Below are 15,066 nucleotides of genomic sequence, written 5' to 3'. Positions count from 1 at the left end.
GTGTGTCATTCAAAGCCATCATTTCTTATTGATTTTCTGTTTAGATGATCTGTCCACTGATGTAAGTGGGGTGTTTAAGTCCCCTTCTATTATTACATTATTATCAATTAGTTCCTTTATGTTTGTTAGTAATTTTTTAATATATCTGGGTGCTCCATGTTGGGGGTATAAATATTTACCATTGTTCTGTCTTCTTGTTGGATTGTCCCCTTTATGATTATATAACGTCCTTCTTTGTCTCTTGTCAGAGTCTTAGTTTTGAGTCCACTTTGTCTGATATAAGTATTGTTACTCCAGCTTTCTTTTGACAACTATTTACATGATAAATATTTCTCCATCCCCTCACTTTCAATCTGCAGGTGTATTTAGGTCTAAAATGGGTCTTTTGTAGGCAGCATAGTGATGGGTCTTCCTTTTTTTTTTAATCCCTTCTGACACCCTATGTTTGTTTGGTGTGTTTAGCGTACTTACATTGGAAGAATTATTGATCGATATGTCTTTATTGCCATTTTATGACTTGTTTTGTTGTTGTTTCTGGAGAATTTCTCTGATACTTTGTTGTCTTTGTCACTTTTGGTCTCTCCCTTGCACTCAAAGAGTCCCCTTTAATATTTCATTTCTTAAAAATGTTATTTATTCATTTGAGAGAGCACGAGAGAGAGAGAGAGCATGAGCGGGGGAGGAGAGAGAGAGGCAGAGGGAGAAGCAGACTCCCCGCTGAGCAGGGAGCCCAATGTGGTGCTCAATTCCAGGACCATGAGATCATGACCCAAGCCCAGGGCATTTGCTTAACTGATTAAGCCACCCAGGTGCCCCCACTTTGATATTTCTTGCAGGGCTGGTTTAGTGGTCACGAACTCCTTTAGTTTTTGTTTCAGAAACTGTTTATCTATCCTTCTATGCTGAATGATAGCCTTGGTGGAAGAATATTCTTGGCTGCAGGTTTTTCCCATTCAGCACTTTGAATATAACATGCTACTCCCTTCTGTCTTGACGTGTTTCTATTGAGAAATCTCTAGCTAGCCCTATGGGACTTCTTTTGTCTTGCTGCTTTTTAGATTTTTTTCTTTATCACTCTATTTTGAAAATTTAATTACAATATATCTTGTTGTTGGCCTGCTTTTGTTGATTTTGATGGGAGTTCTCTGTGCCTTCTGGATATGAATGTCTCTTTCCTTCTCCAGATTAGGGAAGTTTTCAGCTATTATTTCTTCAAATAAATTTTCTGCCCTCTTTCCTCTCTCTTCTTCTGGGACTGCTACAATACAAATTTTAATATGTTTGATGGAGTCACTGAGTTCCCCTAAGTCTGTTTTTGTGTTGCATAATTCCCTTTTTTCTCTCCTTTGTTTGGTTTCATTTCTTTCCATTACTTTGTCTTCTAGGTCACTTATTTGTTCCTGTCCTTCTTCCAGCCTGTTGTTCATTCCATTAAGTCTGTTTCCAATCTTACTTATTGCACTCTTCATCTTTGTTTCTTTTATAAGAGTTTATTTATTTATTATTTTAGAGAGAGAAAGAAAGAGAGCAGAAGGAGGAGCATAAGGAGAGGAACAAGCACCACACTGAGCACAGATCCCAACACAGGGCTCAGTCCCACAACTCTGAGATCATGACCTGAGCCAATACCAAGAGTTGGACACTTAACCAACTGAGTCACCCAGGCACCCCTGATTGATTCTTTTTTAACTATTTTGTCTTTGTGGTAAAGGTCTCACTGATGTCTTCCATTCTTTTCTCAAGCCCAGTGAATACCCTTATGATCATTGCTTTAAATTCTCCATCAGGCATGTTACTTATATCTCTTTGGTTTCAATCTCTGGCTGTGGTCTTATCTTGTTCTTCCATTTGGAAAAATTCCTTCATGTTGGCATTTTGTTTGAGTCTCTGCCTTCTTCTCTGTGTTAAAAAAAAACAAAAACAATTATATCACCTGCTACTAAAAGTAATGACCTTATGAAGAAGAGGTCATGTAATGCCCAGGGCCTGGCACTTCAGGGAGTGTTTCTGGTATGTATTTTTTGTGCTCTGCTGTTGTGTTCTGGGTGCTCTATCCTTCAGGCCAGTCTTCTGCAGAGGCTCTAAGGAGAGCCAGTATACTGTGGGCAGTGTTTGGTCACTGGGCTGAAAGTGGTGAGTTTTAAGTAGGCATGCTCTGGACTGCTTATTAAATGAGACCTGACACCAACTCCACCAGAACTAAGGCCCTGCAGAACTCTGGTTGAGAGACAAGGTGTGGGCTGGGGTTTGGGCTGGTCTTCTCAGGGGGAGGGGTGCCTGCAGTGCAGTGACTAAGGCAAGGTTGACTGAGGAAGGCAGTCCTGCTAGAGAGAAGGGGGTGTAAGCAAGTTAGGCAGCCAGTGTCAGCACTGCACTGCCTCCTACAGGTTGTTCTGTGTTTATACTGAGGGACAGGGGAGGGAAATAGCACTAGCCAGCTCCTTTTCTTCTCCAGAGAGTTTTCTCCATGAACACTGCCTCTTAGGGATCCACTTGGAGAAAAGTGTATAAGCCCCCTCTGTCCCCCAGGCATTCTGCACATAGTGATGTGAAGTTTCCATGTTGTGTTCCCCCAGGTTGTTTGCCTGCCTTCTATCCAGGAGCAGGGCAGTGCGCTCCAGATTCTATCTCAGACAAGCCCCCTGTCCTTTAAAAGTCCAGGCTTTAAGTCCCACTGGTTGCAAGAATTTACAAAGTTCAGCGCCTCTCATTTTCCAAACCAGTGGCTTTGGGGAAATCTCTTTTTGCATCCCCCTGTGTGCTCCTCTCTCTCCCCTTCTCTGTGACTATGGCTCCCTCCTCTCTGGAGCACCCATGATCCATGTCTTCCCTAAACCATGTCTCTGCATTTCCTACCTTCTTCAATGTGGCCTCTTCTCTCCCTTTAGTTGTGGAGTTTGTTCTGTCAGTGTTCAGATCAATTTCTGGGGTATTTAGGATGATTTGATAGTTATCTTGTATTTGTGGGACAAGATGAGCCTAAGGTCCTCCTACTCTACTGCCATCTTCCTCCTTCCCCCAGTGTTGTTGAAATATATCTGGTATTACCAAAATTCTTATATTTTTTTAATATCCAACATTTTATTTCATGCATTTTTACCTACTATTATGCTATTCTTTTTAACTAGAGCCTACCATTTTTTTTTAAACTGGGCTAAATTGTTAATAAGATTCAGTTTAGCCATCATCCCTTCCAAAAAGCTCACCCCAAATCACCAGCTGTGATTTGCCCTCTTCTCTGATCCCATAATGCCTATCATACACTTCTGTTTATTTATTTAACATTTATTGAGAATTTACTATGTGTAAGACAATGTGCTAGATTATCAAGATATAAATGAGCAACATTGGCACCCTTAGTTCCCAACACTGCCTTGAAATATAATAGACATACACACACAAAAATACTTGTTGAACTGAACTTTCTGATTATACCAAAGTAAAAAATGTCCCTTTTCCAAATTATCAGTGCTGTGACCTTTTTTTTTTTTCTAATCTATCCCTACTTTCTGCTACTGGTCTCTATATCACAAGGATAAGAGAACACATCCCATTGAATGGTTAGCATGGGGAGAAGAGAGGTTGAAAGGAAAGAATGTATAACTCAGATACATAAAGAGGTTGACCAAAACTATTTGTAGAACTTTTTCTATTTGTTCTGCTTGCCTTCTCTCCATATTATCTCCCTACTATAATATATTCTGGAAGCATGTCTTCTCTCACACAGCTGAGTTGAAGAAAATGTGTGTGTGTGTGTGTGTGTGTGTGTGTGTGTGAGAGAGAGAGAGAGAGAGAGAGGGAGAAATTGGACATCTTCCTAAATTCTGATCCAAATGAGTCTCACATAAGCGCTCAACACACCTGAGATGTCAAGAGTGGTGCATGTACCCAATCCATTGGATGAAATTGAATCAATATTAGAATCAATTTGGCATTTACACTTCACTTCCATTGTCCTCAAAACTCAGTTTCAATCCATCCACCTACCTTTTTAGGTTCCAAACTACTTACTTTCACACTATCATACCTGTGGGCTCTTGGAATGGTACTTTGCCGATTGACTTTTGGAAACTATAAAACAACAATGGCTAAGGTAGCCATTGAAAGATATTTTACCTAGTAGCATTAGATGCAGTAAGAACCAAGGAAGATATGAAGTTTTCACTATATATTACAGTGACTAAAACACAAATCCTTGGCCTGACCTGATGATTTGATGATTATTCTAGATACAGCTGTTTAGTTGATTTAAGAAAACAATAGCCTGAGTGGATCCTTATCATTTAATCCTTCTACCCTCCCCTGCATTCCTTGCTCCCTGCTGATTCTCTCTTTCAAATGTCCTTCCTCTCCTCCTCTATTTTCCTGTCCTCTACACACACACACACACACACACACACACACACACTTTCATATTCCACAAAAATTTGTCCATGCAAGAAGATAATGTGGCTCCTGTATTTGTCTACACCAGCTTTTTATTATTAGCATAATGAGAAAAGATAAACTATGTTGATCTTAAAATACGCTTCTTGATCATTTCACTTCAGTGCTAATCATGTTTTTCACTTTGCTCTTGTTCTGTGAAGGAAAAACATAATGCATGCTTCAAATTGTAGCCACCTACAAAATTATCTTTGTGGGGTGCCTGGGTGGCTTAGTCAGTTGAGCGTTTGCCTTCAGCTTGGGTAGTGATCTCAGGGTCCTGGGATCAAGCCCTGGCATCAGACTCCTTGCTCAGAGGGGAGTCTGCTTCTCCCCCTCCCTCTGCCCCTCCCCCTGCTTGTGCGCTCAAACTCTTTCTCTCAAATAAATAAATAAAATCTTTTAAAAAATTATCTTTCTCAGGACAGGTAAATACTTTTAAATTCTATGTTGTACCAATTAATTTGTATAGTAAATAGGTGTGACTCAGTCTTTGTAATGGGAATAAGTGACTTCATTATGCCCTATAGCTTTGCACTTTTTATTTTAAAGGGCTAAAGTTAAAATACTGATAAATAGGGTGCCTGGGTGGCTCAGTCGTTAAGTGTCTGCCTTCGGCTCAGGTCATGATCCCAGGGTCCTGGGATCGAGTCCCACATTGGGCTCCCTGCTCGGCAAGAAGCCTGCTTCTCCCTCTCCCATTCCCCCTGCTTGTGTTCCTGCTCTCGCTATCTCTCTGTCAAATAAATAAATAAAATCTTAAAAAAAAAATACTGATAAATAAATTATATTATAATCTCATAATTTTGGAACTTTAATCAAATCACTTTGGCCATTTTTCCTCTCTGTGCCAATGTTGTAAAAGCCATTTTGTAGGGTACATTTCAGCCTATTTTGTGGTAATATAAAAAAAAGATAAAAATAGGTACTTGTCCTCTGGAAGCTCTATGACTAACACCGTGTGTGTGTGTGTGTGTGTGTGTGTGTGTGTGTGTGTGTGTGTTATGCTATACAAGAATAGCTCATTTTTTTTTCAATGGATGTGCTATTTAAATGCAGGAAGATCTGACATTTTAAGTTTGTCATCAGTTCTGAGAGAAAGAATCCCCACGTGTTATCTTCCTTGTTCCTTTAGAAACTAATTTCATTCAAGGTCTCTTCCCCCCCAGAATTTGGCATTGGAGTTTTAAATGAATGCTATCAATGGCACTATTAAATAGGATTGCATCCCAGTTGACCAAGGTTCATGCTAGGATCTTCCAACTTTGAAAATGCAATTCTTCAATTATACTTCACAGATATAAATAAAATTACCTTGAATGCATGGTCTAGTGGGCTTACTCCTGAAAATACAGTGCTAAGTGATAAAATCCTTACAACAGTGTATCTGTTGAAAAAATTTAATGCATCATAAAAAAGGAGAAAGCTAAATGAAAAACAAAAGGCCCAGGAACTAGTAAAATGTGATCTCTCAAATAGCCATCTAAAAAACTGCACTAATTCCTTTATGATGATGGATATAATTAATGTGCTTATTTGTTGAATTTATCTTTTTCTTACCTGTACTTGGTCTTCACCAATATATTATAAATAATATTTATTCAAGCTGACCCTTTGCTGCTTTGAGGGCTTTCAGATTTTTAAAGTATTATTCTCCTTATGTCTACTGAGTTTTAACAAATTTTGAGTATCTCACTGGTTGAAGGTAGGCTATGAATGGATTAATAAAATGTTTCTTTAATGAGATTATCATAGAGGAATTAGTTTCAAGAATTCAATATAAACATTCTGAGTCATTATTTTTTAAATAATAGAAAGTAGAACATATCCATTGTAGAAAATTTAGACAATAGAGAAAACCTAAGAAAAATAAAAATTACTCAAAATCCCACCATAGACATAAACACTGTTAAAAACTGTATATACTTAGCATTCTCTATATATTGATGTATATATAAATGCCATAAAATCTTTCAATTTCTGCTTTGTATTCTGCCTTATTCACATAAAATTAAATCATGTAAATTTCCCATGTCACTAAATATGATTTTAAAACCTGCTTTTTTAATGGCATTGATATTCCATCATTTGGATGCATCATAGTTTATTTAAATAATTCCCAATTTTTAGATATTTAAGATGATTTCATTTTTTTTTTTTTTTTGCCTGCTTGTGGGTGAATCCTGTCTTTTTCTTATTTATTTAAATTCAATTAGCCAACATATAGTACATCATTAGTTTCAGATGTAGAGTTCAATAATTCACCAGTTGCATATAATCCCAAGTGCTCATCACATCAGGTGCCCTCCTTAATGCCCATCACCAAATTACCCCATCCCCCCAACCACCTCCCCTCCAGCAACCGTCAGGTTGTTTCCTATAGTTAAGAGTTTCTCGTGGTTTGTCTCCTTCTCTGATTACTTCCCAGTTTTCCCTCCCTTCTCCTATGATCCTCTGTGCTCTGTTTTTTAGGTGATTCCAAATGTTTACTACTAAAATAATGTTGTAGTAAACATCCTTTTAATATGTCATTCTACATGTGTCTGATTATTTCTTTAATTTCCAATCTGTGGATTTACTAGGTCATAGGAGTAAAGCTGTTTAAGACTCTTCATACATATTGCCAAGTTTCCCTCAAGATAATTTGCACTGATTTACACTTCATTGTCAGTGTACATGAGTGCCAATTTTATAATATTCTCACCAGAACTAGCTGTATATTAAAAATCTTTTCCTAGCTTGCCAGAAAAAAATGATTTCATTATTTAATTTGGATTTTGATTTATTTGGAGGTTAAACATGTTTTCATAGATTGATAGTATTTATAAATTTTATCTTTATGTCCCTTGTTCAGTTTTCTCCTAAAATGCTTCATGTCTTCTAATTGGTATGCATGTGATATTCATATATTGAAAATATTAACCCTTCATCTGTTATTTATTTTTCAATTATTTTTCAAGTTTGTTATTTTTTCTTTTAATGATATTCATTGAATTTGTTTTTAAGTTGTATGCAATCAATTATTTAATTTTTCTTATATAGTTTTTTCTTTAGAAGTCATGTTTACAATATCCTTCTAGAGCTCCACGACTATATAATACTCACCTATATTATTTCATTGTTTAGTAGGCATACATATGTTTATAAACACACACATGCCCATACACGTATATTCATAAATGAGATTAGACTGTAATTTGTTTGTGATAAGAGTTATCTTTGTCAAAGTAATGCATCAGAGTTATGCTGTTACGCTAGGTGTGAAAATGAACTTTGTGGCCTTGAAGAGTTTATTTTCTGGTAATATAAATTTTAAAAGTGCAGGAATTTCCAGTTTCTTAAGGGTTTAAGACAAATTAGCCATAAAATCGTTTGGACCTGAGTTATCTTTCAGGCAATTCCTTTAAACTTTTCTTTTCCCAACTTCCTTTATAGTTATTGGTCTATTTTGTGTTTTTATTCTGGAAACACTTTAGCAATTTGTATTTTCTTCTAGAAAACTGCCCATTTTATCCAGAAATTCAAATTTTAACATATATATTTTTTTAAATTCTCATAAACCCTCATTTGTTTATGTATATGTATATATAGGTATATACCTATGTATATGTATATAAAGACAAAAGGCGAGAAAGAGGGTAAGAATTTTGTCTAGTTTTATTAGTCTTTTCCTAGACTATTAAATGCGATTTTGACGAAAGTGATGTAAAAGAATGACAATGGTAGGGAAAAGTAGTCCAGGTAATTTGAAACGAATGAGCCAAGTACTTTCACAAGTTGGATTCACATGAAGAAGGAAACCCTATGAAGTAAAAATGGCTTGGAAATTATTTATTCTAATAACTACTGCTCTTGGGAGGGGAAAATACTTGAGTACTGTCTTTATTAAACTTGATTTCAACAGGCTATTACCAATAAGGCACTTTGCTGGAAATTTAGATAAATTATCACCAGTTAGTTGGATGTGTTAATTGTACTGTCATTGCCAAAGAGCAATGCTTACCATAGCCAAGGTTCTCATAGACAGAAAATGTAAGGGATGGCATAATTTCTAACTTTAATATTATTGCAAATGATGGACATCTTCTTAAAATACATAGGCTTAACCACTAACGTGCACTTTTTTTTTTAAATGGTGACTTCTTTTTTTAAAAAAATTTTAAAATGGTGACACACACATAAAATAAGATTTAAATAAATATAAAATTTTATCTAAGATTCCATTCATTGTTAGTAATCCTGGACCAATAGGCTAATTTTTAACTTATGTTCTCTTTGTTCTTACTCTCAGGATTGAGAATGAGAATTTTTAATTTAGGATGGAAAAAAAAATAAAGTCCACTGCATCATTACAAACTTTTGGGCCTGTCTGGGAAAAAAAAATCTCGAAATTATGGCTTTCTAACAAGAGACCAGAGTATTTCCAAATCCTATCAAAGAGAAGATATGCTGTTTTTCTAGCATCCCAGTCATTATTATGAATTCCCACAATTTTCCTCTACCATTGAAAAATGAAATGGAAAGGAAAGGTTATAAATAAATGTGTTTGCTGCTGTGACAGCCTTTCATCCAAAAAAAGGGTAATTTTCCCTTTCTAATACTAACTCCTTGCCCTTTAAGATAATATTTTACATATACTTATATATTTTGAATCAAATTATCCCTTAACAACATAACACACAATATTATGAATGCACAAAATTTTAGACTATGTTTTGAAAAAGTTTTATATTAAAAACGAAGTTTCAGCTGCAGCAACTTCTTAGTAGACACATCGTCAAAGGCAAGGGAAACCAAAGCAAAAATGAACCATTGGGACTTCATCAAGATAAAAACCTTTTGCACAGCAAACAAAACAGTCTACAAAACTAAAAAGCAACCTACAGAATGGGAGAAGATATTTGCAAATGACATATCAGATAAAGGGCTAGTATCCAAACTCTATAAAGAACTTCTCAAACTCAACACCCAAAGAACAAATAATCCAATCAAGAAATGGGCAGAAGACATGAACAGACATTTCTGCAAAGAAGACATCTAAATGGCCAACAGACACATGAAAAAGTGCTCAACATCACTCGGCATCAAGGAACTCCAAATCAAAACCACAATGAGATACCACTTCACACCAGTCAGAAGGCTAAAATTAACAAGTCAGGAAAAGACAGATGTTGGTGAGGATGTGGAGGAAGGAGAACTATCCTGCACTGTTGGTAGGAATGTAAGCTGGTGCGGCCACTCTGGAAAACCATATGGAGGTTCCTCAAAAAAGTTGAAAATAGAGCTACTATATGACCCAGCAATTGCACTACTGGGTATTTACCCCAAAGATACAAATGTAGTGATCCGAAGGAGCACGTGCACCCCGATGTTTATAGCAGTAATGTCCACAATAAGCAAACTATGGAAAGAGCCTAGATGTCCATCAACAGATGAATGGATAAAGAAGAGTGGCATATATATATATATATATATATATATATATATATATATATAATGGAATATTACACAGCCATCAAAAAAATGAAATCTTACCATTTGCAATGACATGGATGGAACTAGAGGGTATTATGCTAAGTGAAATAAGTCAATCAGAGAAAGACAATTATCATATGATCTCACTGATATGTGGAATTTAAGAAACAAGGCAGAGGATCATAGGGGAAGAGAGGAAAAAAATGAAACAAGATGAGACCAGAGAGGGAGACAAAGCATAAGAGACTCTTAATCTCAGCAAACAAATTGAGGGTTGCTGGAGGGGAGGGGGGTGGGGGGATGGGGTGGCTGGGTGATGGACACTAGGGAGGGTATGTGTTGGGTGAGCATTATGTATTGTGTAAGACTGATGAATCACAGACCTGTACCCCTGAAACAAATAATACATTATATGTTAATAATAAAATATGTTAATAATAAAATAATAATAAATTAATTTAAAAAAACAAGTTTATCATAGTTTACTTTAAAAATTACTTTTAGGGGTGCCTGGGTGACTCAGTTGAGCGTCCAACTCTTGAGTTTGGTTCAGGTGGTGATCTTGGGGTTACGAGATGCAGCCCTACATTGGACTCCATGCTCAGCTGGGAGTCTGCTTGGATTCTCTCTCTCTCCCTCCCTCTGCCCCTCCCCCCATGCCTCTCTCTCTCCCCATCTCTCTCTCTCTTAAATAAATAAATAAATCTTTTTAAAAAATGCATTTAGACACAACTGAAAAGTTTAAAACCTTGTCAGGTCTACAATAGTTTCAACACAGCCTCTAGACAATATCATGTACAAGGAACTATTTCAATACAATGTAGGTACATCCTAAGATCCATCTATCTTCCTATTTAAATAAAATAAAGCATGTATATTTATCTGCTCACTGTTTTTCAGTATGGTGGAAGATCCTTTCATAGTAGAGATAAGCAATATTTCCAGGATTTAGCTGTGTTGATCTTTTCATTCGGGGGCAGCAGATGAGAGAGAATTGACTGTGAAAGCAAATATTGTTTCACTAGATTATACAAGATTGCTGAAAGTCACATAAATGAATGTACTATATTTTAAAGCACCAAATATCCTATGAACTTAGACCACTGATATTTCCTTTTTGAAAAAATGTGTACTCACAGTATAAAATATGAGTTAATCTTGATGAAAAAGTACTAGCTGAATACATAAAAGTTGTGGCACACCACATAAGGGAAGTTCTAATAGGTACATCGATCAATTTGCAATGGAGCTTATCTTTGATGAAAATAAGATTAACAAAATACACCAACATGCAACAGAACTGATATGTTCAGCTATTGTAAAGATCTAAACCAGCACTGATGCTTTAGTTCCACTATTTATTCCACAATCCAAAGTAGAGACAACTCTTGTTTGATGTAAGTAACACATGGTGTACTTTGTCAAATGCTTTTTCTGCATCTAAAAAAAAAAAAGTAACACATGGTGACCATGAGGCTAAAACAACTTTGATATCAGCCCAGAGGATTTTGAGTCCTCCAAATTTAGTGTTCTTTTACACTGATTCTGAAGTGCTACAGTCTGGCTCTAGAAATCTAAAACTATAAAATCCAGAAGAAGGCCAAGTATTAACAAGAATCTGTGGATTTTCTCTACTCCAGGCCGAGGATGGTAGATAGAAGCATTTCCCCTAAACAAATATTTGGTGAGCACTGATGATGTGCCAGGCACTGTTCTAACACTGTAAAAAAAAAAAAAAGAATAAAACAGAGAAGTTCCCTGCCCTTATGAAACTTATATTCTGATTTTTAAAAAAGAAATAGGAAGAATCACAGCAAATATTATTGTTTGGCTATTTAATTGTTTTCTGGGAAGATGGTCTTTCTGGAAAAGTAATTGAATGATAGGGAGAGATGTGATATGATTAGGAAAATTTTAAAATGGAAGCAGTTTCAAAGATCTGAGATAATTTGATCAAAGGCCTGTTTTTGGAAAAAAGGGCTTTTTTCATAAGAGAAAAGAGGAAATAATATGGAATGCAGTACAAGAAATTTAAAAAGGTCTGTATCACTTTTCTAAAGTTAATTCTTGTTATTGAATTAAACCTAACTGTATACATAGAGCTGAGTGATTAAACTCTAAATACATCATTAAATAATTTCATTTAAATAATTATTGAGCACCTGTTCTATGCCAGGCACTATGCAACAGTAAATAAAACACATGTATTCCCTGCTTTCCATCCTATAATCCAAAATAAAATGTGTTAAGCATAATGATGGAGTGCACAGGGGCTTGTGAGAGTTCATACTAGAGATTTCAACTCATCTGAAGGGTAAGGGAAGCCTATTTGAGAAAGGGACATTTTATCTGAGACTTGAAGGATAAGTTAAGAAGGGGGAAGAGGCTGAGGAAAAACTGTTTCAAGCTGATGGAATAGCATATGTGAAGCCCTAAACTAAGAGAAAGGCCACGGCACATTCCAGAAACAGAAAGAAGTTCAAAGTGGGTGGAGGGTAGAAAGCCAGATTGTGCCGATTCTAAAACTAAGGTAATGATTCTGGATGTTATCTGCTGAAGGGAACTTATTGTTAATGTTACAGCATTTACATTTTTTTTAAAAAAAGATCATTCTGTCTAATGTGAAGATGGATTGGAAAAGAAAATGATGTGGTAGAGACTCAAAGAAGACCTATTTTTAACAACCATGTTCAGGACCATTATATTTGAATTTTCCATTATTGGGGGAAAGGAAAGTAGAGGATTTTAATGGAGTTTAGAATTATGGAAGCTACATTAAGAGTTGTTTTTGATACCCTTTCCTTTGCTATGATTCTTGTAGTCTGAGATTGGAATACGTCTGAAGCTCCCTTTTCTATATTAGACTTAAGGGTCCTTGTTCTTGGGGCCCAACCCTTGATCCCAACATACATTAATCTTCTTTTGAACTTATAAATTGAGGGGGTGCAGTGTAAGTCATTCTCAAAATTTATTTATCCATTCAATAAATTTATGGGTGTCTCTTACAACACAGACACTGTTCTAGGTGTTAAAGATACATCTGTGAATAAGACAGCAAAACTTCACTTTCACTGGGCTTATATTTTAGTAAAAGGAGACAGACAGTAAAAAAGTAATTCTTGATAGAAGAAATACCTAACATGAAGAGATATGTAATAGAGTGACTGTCAGTGGTGGGTGGGATTAAATAAACATGCCATTAGATTGGGTAGTCAAGGAGGGGCCTCTCTATGGCAACAATACTTGAGCTGTGACTGAGATGAAAAGAAGCACACTATTCAAGATCAGAGGATGTAGTATTCCAAGTAGGAAGAATGAAAATGAAAGGGCCCTTAAGAGAGAATGAGTTTGGTATGTCTGAGGGGCAGAAAGGTCCATTTAGCTAAGCCTTAGCAAGCAAAGGGTAAAATGGGGATGAGGTTGAAGAGGCATGCAGAGGTTAGATCATCTAAGGCTTTGTAGGTTATTTTAAGTAATAGGAGTCTTTTTTTAAAGTATGATGAGAAGCCAAAACAACTCAATACCAATCATGAAAAATCATAAGTGTATAGTTTATATCCAATAGATCATCATCCACCCTTACCTTGAAGGTTTTACTTTAACAGGAAGTATATAGCTCCATATCTACATCTAGTCAACCCAAGGTCTTTATAAAAAACAAAGAGACCAATTATAACCAGTTGTGAGGTCAGTTTGCAATAGTGTACTTCTGTATGAACTGAGCTTACACTGACTTCATATAAACTCAATGAGCCATCAGAGAGCAAATTCACATATACTCACCTACAAATTTGGACTCCTGGCTTGAAGAATTAACAGGGTCCACTTCAGGGAATCCTTGAGAATAATCATCAGTAGAGTAAGCAGGGGCATTTGCTATATATCAAATGGTATAATTTCAAAATGGTCAGGAACCTGCCTTTAAATTGTTCCCAGAGTTTTGGGGTACAGAGTTTTGACCGCCCAACATTCTGCCTGTAGAAGGAGAAGATAGCTTATGTTTCCATAGCAAAGGCAAATATCACCAAAAAATAATCCTTGTTTAAAAGCTTAGCTTATTTCTGAGGCAAGAAGAAAAAAAAAAACTCTTTCCTTTTTGGCAAAAACTACTTTGTGACAATGAGCATATGTATTAAATCATTTTCTTTCTTCTTTCTTGAGAGTAATAATAGAGTGAGTAAGCCAAAGCAGAAACAAGCAAAAAGCAGAAATTCTTACAATTATAATTGTCATGGCTTTATCTTACATTCCTCAGAAAGTTCACTATGTTTAGCCAGTCATTTAAATTCCTTTTCTTACTTGTCTTGATCCTTTTCCTTAATGACTATTCTTCATGTGACTGTCAAACCTTTGCATTGTGACAGCCTAAATTAGTGTTTTGATAGTTCTCCCTTTGAAAGAAGGCAACAAAGCAGACAACTGCCAAATATATGCCAGGAGCTATATAAATTGGGGATACTGTGCCCCAAAAGAACCAGAATAATTGTTATCTCATTACTCTGTTACTAGTTAATAAGCACTTTCCAAACAACTCATTTGGTAGGCTTTGGAGCTGCTTAAACCAGGAAGTTATGTTTTGCTAATAACATATGCACATATTGAGTGCTCAACAGATGTTTGAGTATCTAAGTGCACATAAGACTGATCAACTAATTAAACAATGGGAGGTTAAGGCAAGTGAGGTTCAATGATGTTAACTGACTTGTCCAAATTTTCACAATTAGTAAACGCAGAGCTATAATTTGAGCACAAGTCTAATTCCAAACACATGTTATCTTCAGCATAACACTGGTTATTGAATGAATAAGTGAATGAAAGAAAGAAAAAAGTCCATAAAGTATGTCTACCATCAGAAATAAAGCATTTTCAGGGGCGCCTAGGTGGCTCGGTCAGTTAAGTGGCCAGCTCTTGATTTCAGCTCAGGTCATGATCTCAGGGTCCTGAGATGGAGCCCCACATTAGGCTCTGAACTCAGCGGGGCTCCTGCTTGAGAATTATCTCTCCCCCAGGTCTCTCTCTCTCTCAAATAAATAAATAAATCTTACAAAAGAAATAAAGCATTTACTTAGATCAGTAAAATTCAGGATCTCTATTCAACAAACTTGGACATTTAATTTATCATAAGCTATGCATACAAAGTACAAGTATTATCTTAAATTATAAAAA

General features: G+C 36.0%; 1 long non-coding RNA gene across 1 annotated transcript in view; it reads right to left on the bottom strand.

Annotated features, from left to right (window-relative positions):
• LOC116623170 overlaps nucleotides 1-13,863 on the bottom strand; it is a 72,889-nt gene extending 59,026 nt beyond the window's left edge. Inside the window, exons 1-2 of the long non-coding RNA XR_004297684.1 lie at nucleotides 13,684-13,863; nucleotides 10,791-10,898 (exon numbers count right to left, since the gene is read on the bottom strand). This is a non-coding gene — a long non-coding RNA (uncharacterized LOC116623170). The remainder of the gene's footprint in view (nucleotides 1-10,790; nucleotides 10,899-13,683) is intronic.
• Nucleotides 13,864-15,066: the final 1,203 nt, after the last annotated feature.

The sequence above is a fragment of the Phoca vitulina genome, unplaced genomic scaffold (assembly GCF_004348235.1).
Source record: "Phoca vitulina isolate PV1807 unplaced genomic scaffold, GSC_HSeal_1.0 scaffold57, whole genome shotgun sequence".
NCBI lineage: Eukaryota > Metazoa > Chordata > Mammalia > Carnivora > Phocidae > Phoca > Phoca vitulina.
The sequence above is the reverse complement of the archived record's forward strand: the minus strand, read 5'-3'. Positions and strand labels throughout refer to the sequence as shown.